The following is an 8,559-nucleotide window of genomic DNA, read 5'->3' on the forward strand; positions in this document are numbered from 1 at the left end:
AAACCCCTCTTGACTTATTTTTGACATCTTATCCCATTGTCATTTAATTAACTCTCTTTCAAAAAAGGCATTTAGGTGCATAGCCTTTGTCCTTCATGATGCAAGTAGCAAACTTGAATCTCAGTCTATAAATGCATTTTCTTAAGATATTCCTCTACCCAAAAGGGATATAATTTTATTATTCTAATGCTCACAAGTTCTATGTCACTCTGAATGTCACATTTGTTGAATCACTACCTTTCTTTCTTAAATTACCTATTTAGGGGAAAAATGATGGTGAATGTTATGCCATAAACAATGGTCATTCAAATAATAAACAGACTAGTAGCCTAGTATGAGTCCTCATAGGTCATCAAACCCTTTTTTTACTAACTCTAGTTCCATACCTATCCCAGAACCTAAACAACCTACTCAAACTGAACCCAATTCTAAGCCGTACTTGGATGAGTTATGGACATATCAAGTTGAACAGCACATAAACAATAAAGATCCCATTGTCACTTTAAGTCAAAGTCATGATTCTCAATCTAAGGGTAATCCTAAAGATCTTCAATGGCCAATTACTCTTAGAAAAGGGAAGAGGAGTTGTTTTAGACCCTATGAATAGGTATGTCTCCTATGAAAAACTCAATTCTCAATTTAATCAATAACTTTTTTACTACTGTTGATAGTGAGAATATACTTAAGACTTTTAAGGAAGCCATAGTTGACCCTAAATGGAAGGTGGCTATTAATGAAGAGGTAAAAGCTTTAAATAAAAATTAGACATGGGAAACTGTGGAGTTACCTTGGGGAAAGTTAATTATAGGGAGTAAATGGGTTCTTACAAGGAAATATAATCCTAATAGTAGTCTCAATAAATATAAGGCTTGATTAGTTGCCAAGGCTTTGCCTAAACCTATGGCATTGACTACCAAGAAACTTTTGCACCAATAGAAAAATTCAATACCATAAATATTCTATTTTCTCTTGCTGCTAATTTAGCTTAGACATTATTTCAGTTAGATGTTAAGAATGCCTTCTTAAAGGGGACTTGGAAGAGGAGGTGTATATGGAGATTCCATTAGGATTGAGAGGTCCAGATAAGTGTGCAAATTGCACAAGTCATTATAAGGCTTTACCTAAGGCTTAGTTTGAAAGGTTTGTTTGGTTAGAGAAAAGCTGTCTTAGTCATATATGTGGATGATATATCACTGACAGGAAATGATGTAGAAGAGATCTTAAACTGGCTGAAGAATTTAAAATTAAAGACCTAAAAAATCTAAGATAACTTTTAGGTTTAAAGGTTTCTCGCTTGTAAGAGGGCCTTAATGTATCACAGAGAAAATACACCTTGGATTTACTTAAGAAAACTGAATGTTGGGAGCAAGACCAGCAGATACTCTAATGGCATTGAATTATAATTTAGAAGTGAGACCTTATAGGAAGGTAATGAATAAAGAAAGGTGCTAGAAACAGGTAGGAAAACTCATATACTTATCTCACACAAGGCCTAACATATCCTTTACAGCAGGAGTTGTGAGCTAGTTTACAAGCAACCCTTAAAAAGAGCATGTGGAAGCTGGATACTACAACATCTTGAAAATTAATCAAGATTAAGTTAAGTAAAAAAATAGACTAATTGAGTTAATTAATGAGGTATGTGGCCAGAGATGTCTAATTAGTGTGATTGGTTGTGCTTTTAGCTCTAAAACAAAGTTAGGCCAGCTGGGCATTAAAAGGAGAAAAAAACTAAAGGAACCTTTGTATTACATGCTGCTGTCATGGCTCGTAGAGGGCAAGCATTGAGGGAGGGTCTTTTGTGTCATGTGCCGTGGTGCATACTGGGTCCGCCGTGATGCATGGCCAAATTTTTTGATAAACTATTCACAGAACATATAGAAGACAGAGGAGAAAAAGAAGGAGAAATGAAGAGCACACTACTTGCTCTGTTAGGGCATGAGTTTAAGGACCTTTAGGGATATTTTAGAGCTTCCTAACATCAAAGGTAAATCCTATATACCCTCTACTTTCATTCTCCTTCTATTTTCTTGAATATTTGAGTTAAGGTTTAAATGGAGGAAGTGGTTTTTGGTCTATATGAGTTATGAATCTGAAATTATTAGTTAAAATACAGATAATACGAGTCATTTAAAGTATTTAAACATAGTGTTGATAGTTTTATAAGTTGTAGGTTGGTGAGGACCATTAATGAATGAATTTGTGCATTTATGAGGGTTGTTTGGAGTGTTCAATGGCCATTAATGGTGGTTTAATGATTCATTAACAACAATGTGAGCTGAAAGAACTTAGCAAACCCAATAGGTATGTTTAGGAGTGAATTTGTGAATTTGGTAAAAGAAGATTGTTGAGTTAAAGGGGTAAAAATTATTCAAATAAGGGTATTGACAGTTATCCTCGTGAATGAATTGTATATTAACTAAATTTAGCACTATTTAAGCTTGTAAAGAGCTTTGAAAGTTTATATTTTGAGAAAAAATTGTTGACCTCTCAAAGATTTGAGGTAATAAGGAAAAATTTAGTTTATTCTTTTGTGTGTTAATTGATTATGTGTTAGGAAGATTGATTTGAAACTTACTGATATTTATAAACTTGTGTTTAATGGTAAATTTGGCAATGTGACAAATTATGTGTTGTGCTAGTATGTGTATCGGTTGATATACAAGCATATTTGACAATAGAGTAAAGCATACATATATTTAAAAAATGAATGTCAAGAGTTGTTGTACATATTGAGATATATAGAGCATGATGGAGTCAAATTATGATAGGTAAGATATAATTGTTGAAAGTGTACATGTATGTGCATATACACTATATGTTGATGTGTGCATGGCATGATCACTAATAGTGGGAGTTAACCTATAAGGAGAGAATTAGATGTGACAAACCCACATGGTATTGCAGCTTACCGTTGGAATCAAAAGCCAACCTTGGCACCGATTGTTGGAATTTAAAGGTAGCCATTATCTCATAGTCGATTGGGGATTGTCCTACTTATTTTTTGAAGGATTCTAACTTAAATAGTCTCCACCGATTGTTGGTATGCATATTGATTTTGAAGGATTAGGGATACAATACCTTATGGTTATTAGTATTAGGGAAAACTATGGGTCACAAGTGAGTGATGTAGCCTTAGCCTGGTAGCTCCTCACGAGTGAAAGACTTAGTTAGTCTGAGTTATGGATGTAGCTACTTAATAGCCATAGTTTATGTCGAAGATATCAGGAGGATATAAGGTTAACATAGATAATGCATTTCATATTCCGGCCGTATGGTTATTATTATTGTGGTCCGGTGTGTCTTGTTAAGGGTGCATGACTGTTATCATTGCAACTTATATATGCATTATTGATATAAGTGAAGATATGCATTTGTTCTCGACCATATGGTTGTTAGTTTTATGGCCGAGGCAACCTTTGAAAGATATGCATAAACGGTTTCCAAAGAGAATATTTATTGCCATTTGCATTTTTGATTAATTGATACGCAATTTTATAGGCTAGAATGACCTTGGTTACTAAGCGCTATCTCATCCCTCATTTCTCAATATTCTAGGACTTAGTTCATTAGGTTAGGGTTGAAAAAATATATTGGATGCTTAGGATTTTGTGAAAATCCTATTAGCTATAAGCCTCTTAATTGTATTTATGTATATTTTGAAATGTTATTTTCGAACTAAAGCTCATATGATTCTTCTTGACTACTAATACTCTTATTTTAATAATTTGAATGTATTTTATGCCCAAGATTTTTGATGGTGGGAATGTAAAACTAAATTGGGCTAAAATACTAGTTCTAGTAGGGTGTTTTGTAATTGGTTGACATTGACAATTGTATTATTGAATTTATGCAAAATTGGCTCTTCATTATATTTTGTGAATCAAGGGTTGAGCATGAAAATTATGATTTATGTATGATTGATTGACAGTGATATGTTGAATAAGTCTATAATAGTCTATTATGTGCGGTTTAAGAGTTAGTGTAGGCTTTTGGCACTTGGTTTAGGAAATGGACACCCTAGATGTGTGTATTTGTAAAAAAGGAGTGAGTTTTAATAAGGGTGTCTAATTTTTGATAGAAAAATGATTTGGTTGTGAAATTAATGCCATTAGCTAGAGCTGGGAGAAAGCTTTGTAGATACTTGAATCATCTCAATTAGATGTTGGATAAAGAAATGGGACGCATCAGAAGTTCATCCTAAGTAATGTCATATGACAATAAAATTATTGTCAATTTCATGCAATTCACCGCGGCGCATGGAACATATGCCATAACACATGGCACAAAGGCAATATGCCATGGCACACCTCTCTGCTGCACTGTTTTAATGTTTTCAACTATTTTGCAAATGCATTAAGTTACTCAAGATTCCATGCTTTTGCATATGTTCTAAACTTTAATTGGTTGTCTAAAGAAAGTGTTTTTGTATATTCTTATTCATGAAAACTTGGGATTCACACTTTTGAAAATTTTACCATTGGGTAATCTATGTGTTATTCCTCAATTTCCTTAACTTTTAGAGATTAACCATATTTAAGCAAGGAGTATTACATAAACAAGATCTTTAAATATCTAAAAGCCACACTAAGACAGGGTTTATTCTTCCAAAAGGGAATAAGAAGAGTATAGAAATCTATACAAATGAAAATAAGAGAACTTTAGGATCAGGAAGTGTAATAGATGTAGAAATCTACACAGATGTAGACCGAGTAGGAGCTATTTAGAATAAGTGCTCTACCATATGATATTGCACCTTTGTGTAGGGTAACTTGGTAGCCTGGAAAAGTAAGAAACAACTAGTCATTTTCATAAGCTTGGCAGAATTTGAACATAGAGCATTAGCTCTTGAAATTTGTGAAGGTATATGGGTTGTACAACTACTGAATGAACTTGGTGTAGAAATGAAAGCTCCTATAAAAATGTGGTGTGATAGTATGGTAGCTCTCAAAATTGTGAACAAACCTATTCAATATGATTGTACTAAGCATGTCAAGATTAATAGACATTTCTTCAAGAAAAAAATTGAAGCTAAAATCATAGATCTGGCATATATTCCCTCAAGAAACCAAGTTGCAAATATAACAACTAAGCCTCTTGTAAGAGCTAAGTTTGAAGAGATAATAAACAAGCTAGGAATAATTAACATTTATTCACCAGCTTGAGGGGGAGTGTGGAAAGTAGGCTGATGGGTCTTAGGCCTATTAGCTAACATAACTTAATCATAAACTTACTCTCATGTTATCTTTCTGTAAGAACCTTAAATTTTAAAAACAAATTTTTCTCATAATGAATGTATTATTTAAATAAAGTTTATAATAAGTAGAATTGGGTAGTTTATAGAAATTTATGCTGAAAATTTATTCAAGAATTCAGAGTCCAAATTTTTTTTTTCTAATAAAAGTCTGATTTTAAATTATAAAAAATTTTGTGCTCTTTCTAGTAAATTTTGTGTGCCCTTTGTTGTGATTTTCTCGTGCTCCTTCTTGTAATTTTCCCGAATACTCTTATATCAGATTCAGGCGAGAAAAAAAAACAAGAAGAAGAAAAAATTTAAAAGAGATATTGGGAAACTTCTGCTTCATTTGAGAGACTGGTCCAGAAGAGAGAGATGGCTGATTTTTCTCTCCTTCTTTCGTGATTCCTCTGCATCTCTGCTTTCTTTTCTTTCGTCTTCAACCACTGCCAATGATAGTGGCTGTTGTTGCTTCGACCGTCTGCCATTGACAGGTGCTGGAGCTCGTTGATTCGTTGCTGTATGTTTGAGAAGATTCGAAGGCTCTGGATCAAGGAGAATGGGAGAGAGCTTTAAACTATAGCTGCGTCTCTTCCGATCTCCTTCCTGTGCTGTTCTTTTCGTCTGTCACCAGTGAGCTTGAGCATGTTGCAGATTTCTTCTTCCTTTTCCTCTGTTCTACATTACTGATCGCTCAACACTGTAGGTCGTCGTTCAGCTCATCCGTCTGCTGTTCATTGGCGTTGGCGGCCATTTTTTCTTTCTCTGTTAATATCGAGCTATGGGTTCTTAAATTTCAGATTGGGGAGTGGTTGATTCACGCTGATTTATTGGTTTTCTGCTTCCCCTGTTCAGCATCGAACTGCTCTCCCTTCATAGTCGTTGTGGCCGATATCTGGTGAGGGAGCTCATTCTCCCATTCTCATCTCTAATGATTTTATGTGGTGCGTATATATATATATATTGGCTTTCCCTGTTTGCGTTGCTCGATCCTTCTTCCTCTTCTGTCTTTACGTTATCCGAATCTTTTGCTTCCTTAATTCTGCATTGTTGCTGATTAAACGTGAGAATAGGTTCGAAGCTTTCCTTCCTCGTGACTTTGTGTGTGTATGTTTATGTGATTGAGCTTGCAAAGTTTCCCTTGTTATTTGTTCTGCCCCTGTATATGCCTGACTTAGGAAGGGACTTGAACCAAAATGAAATTAGTTTAGGTTGAGTTTTTCTTGTCTAAGTTGATTTTTAGTACAGATTTTGATTGGAAAAAAATATGATAAATTCAGAAGTTATATTGGATATTGTTGGGATGAGATTTGAATAGAAGTATTAAAATCAAAATCTATCAAGAATTGGGATTGAGAAACTTTTGTGTATATTAATGGTTGAAGGTTATTTGATTTCTATTTTAAGAATTATAGAAATTAATTTATAAGTTATAATTAGGAATTTGGGTGGTATACCAAATGTTTGATGAAATGAGTAAGAGAAAAATTTTGAACTATTGAGACAATTAAGAGTGATGAAGATATCATTGATTACATTATAAAACAAGTAAATTACTTTTTATGATAAAGCTTGGAAAAAAAAATCAAATCAAGAAGTTGGCTTATTGGTGATAGATTAGTATTTGAACTTATTATGTGAAATTATGAAATTTGTTGGATCAGTTTGAGTCTTAAAGCACATGGAAACAATAAAGAAATTTATTATACTTGATAATATTTATGATACTGAATTAAAGGTGTTATGCGATCAGTTGTGGCTGTGTAGGATAAGAAATTGTACTGTTTTGAATAAAGCATACTTTTGTAAAGCATCGTTGGAGAACCTTAAGGATAAATTACTTATTGGTTACAAAAAGAAGGGGGCATGGTTGAAATAAGTATATTATTGTAGGTGTGAAAAAAAAATAAGAAGAATATAGTTTTTAACTATGGTTCGTGGGCTAAGTACCAATAGGGATTGAGAGAACTTTAATATGTTCTAGATTATATATAGTGGGTTTATGAATGTTAGTTAGAAATATATGAATTAGAGCTTTTAATGAAGAAAGTTCTTTATTCTTATGGTTTAGGCAATAGAGTACGTAGCTGAAGAGAAGTGTAGAGGTGTTTAGAAAGAACATATGATTATTCTTGGAGCTTATCAGGTAAGTGGATGGCGTCCCAACTGATATTTCATTAAAATCTCTTTTATTTGAATATTACATTTTTATGCAAATTCTTTTTACGACAGCAATGTGACTATGAGATATTTTGTTAATTAAATTACTTTATTTCGTGAAATTATTTTACCAGAATTGATCATTTTAGTTAATCAGTAAATACAAGTTTGAATTTTAATTGTGGGATTTCATTTTAGAAATTATTGAATTTCTATGAAAAAACAATTCATGCGAGTTTGACTTTGAAAAGGAAAAGTTGATTGAATAGTGATCAAATTCTCGCATGTTTGAAATTGAATTTGAAAGGGACTTTATATAGAACACTGGTTTCTAACGACAGTTCCGTAAGCCCTTGGCGCGCCATGGTACACCTAGCTAGCAGGGTGTTATAGGAGGTGCTAGCCCCGTGCGATGGCCAATGCACGTGGAACGGAGGGATGGTTATTCGTGAGCATCGTACTCACGTTTGTTTCGTAGCTTTGGCTGCGTTTGGTTACATACCCTCGTGGACTGTGTGTCCACATTTGTTTCGTAGCTTCGGCTGCGTTTGGTTACTTACCCTCGTGGACTGAGTGTCCATGTTTGTTTTCATGGCATAAGCCGCGTTTGGTTAGTTACCTTCATGGATTATGTGTCCACGTTTGTTAATTGTTTTGATAAGTCCCTATATTTATGAATCCAATCGTTTGATGATTTCATATTCTATTGATTTTTATTTAGCAATTTTTTATAAATATTTATTTCATTTATGTGCTTTATTGAAATTAAGTGATATTATCATTTTCTATAATAGTTAATGATTTGAGATTTTATTTGAAATTTATAAAACTATTTTATTATGAAGTTATAAAATTTTTACGAAAATTTTGTCTATTTAACTTACATAACTATTTCAAACTTTTCATTTTATTTATGTTCTATTATTTATTGTTGGGACGTTATTCACTGGAAAAGATATTTTGGTCTCAGATGGTATAGTTGAACTCGTGACTTGAGATATCCACTGAGGAGTTTTACTGCTGAATTGAAGCAGAAGAATTACTTTAATCAAATCCTAATTTGGTGAAAATTTGAACTTTATACCTACGTTGGCGTCTGACCTTAGGTGCTCCACATAAACTACAGGTAGGATCCTCATATTTCCTTTAATCTTGAATATTTG

Source organism: Prosopis cineraria, unplaced genomic scaffold, assembly GCF_029017545.1.
Source record: "Prosopis cineraria cultivar Desert tree isolate PC_DT_omini unplaced genomic scaffold, ASM2901754v1 PC1454, whole genome shotgun sequence".
NCBI lineage: Eukaryota > Viridiplantae > Streptophyta > Magnoliopsida > Fabales > Fabaceae > Prosopis > Prosopis cineraria.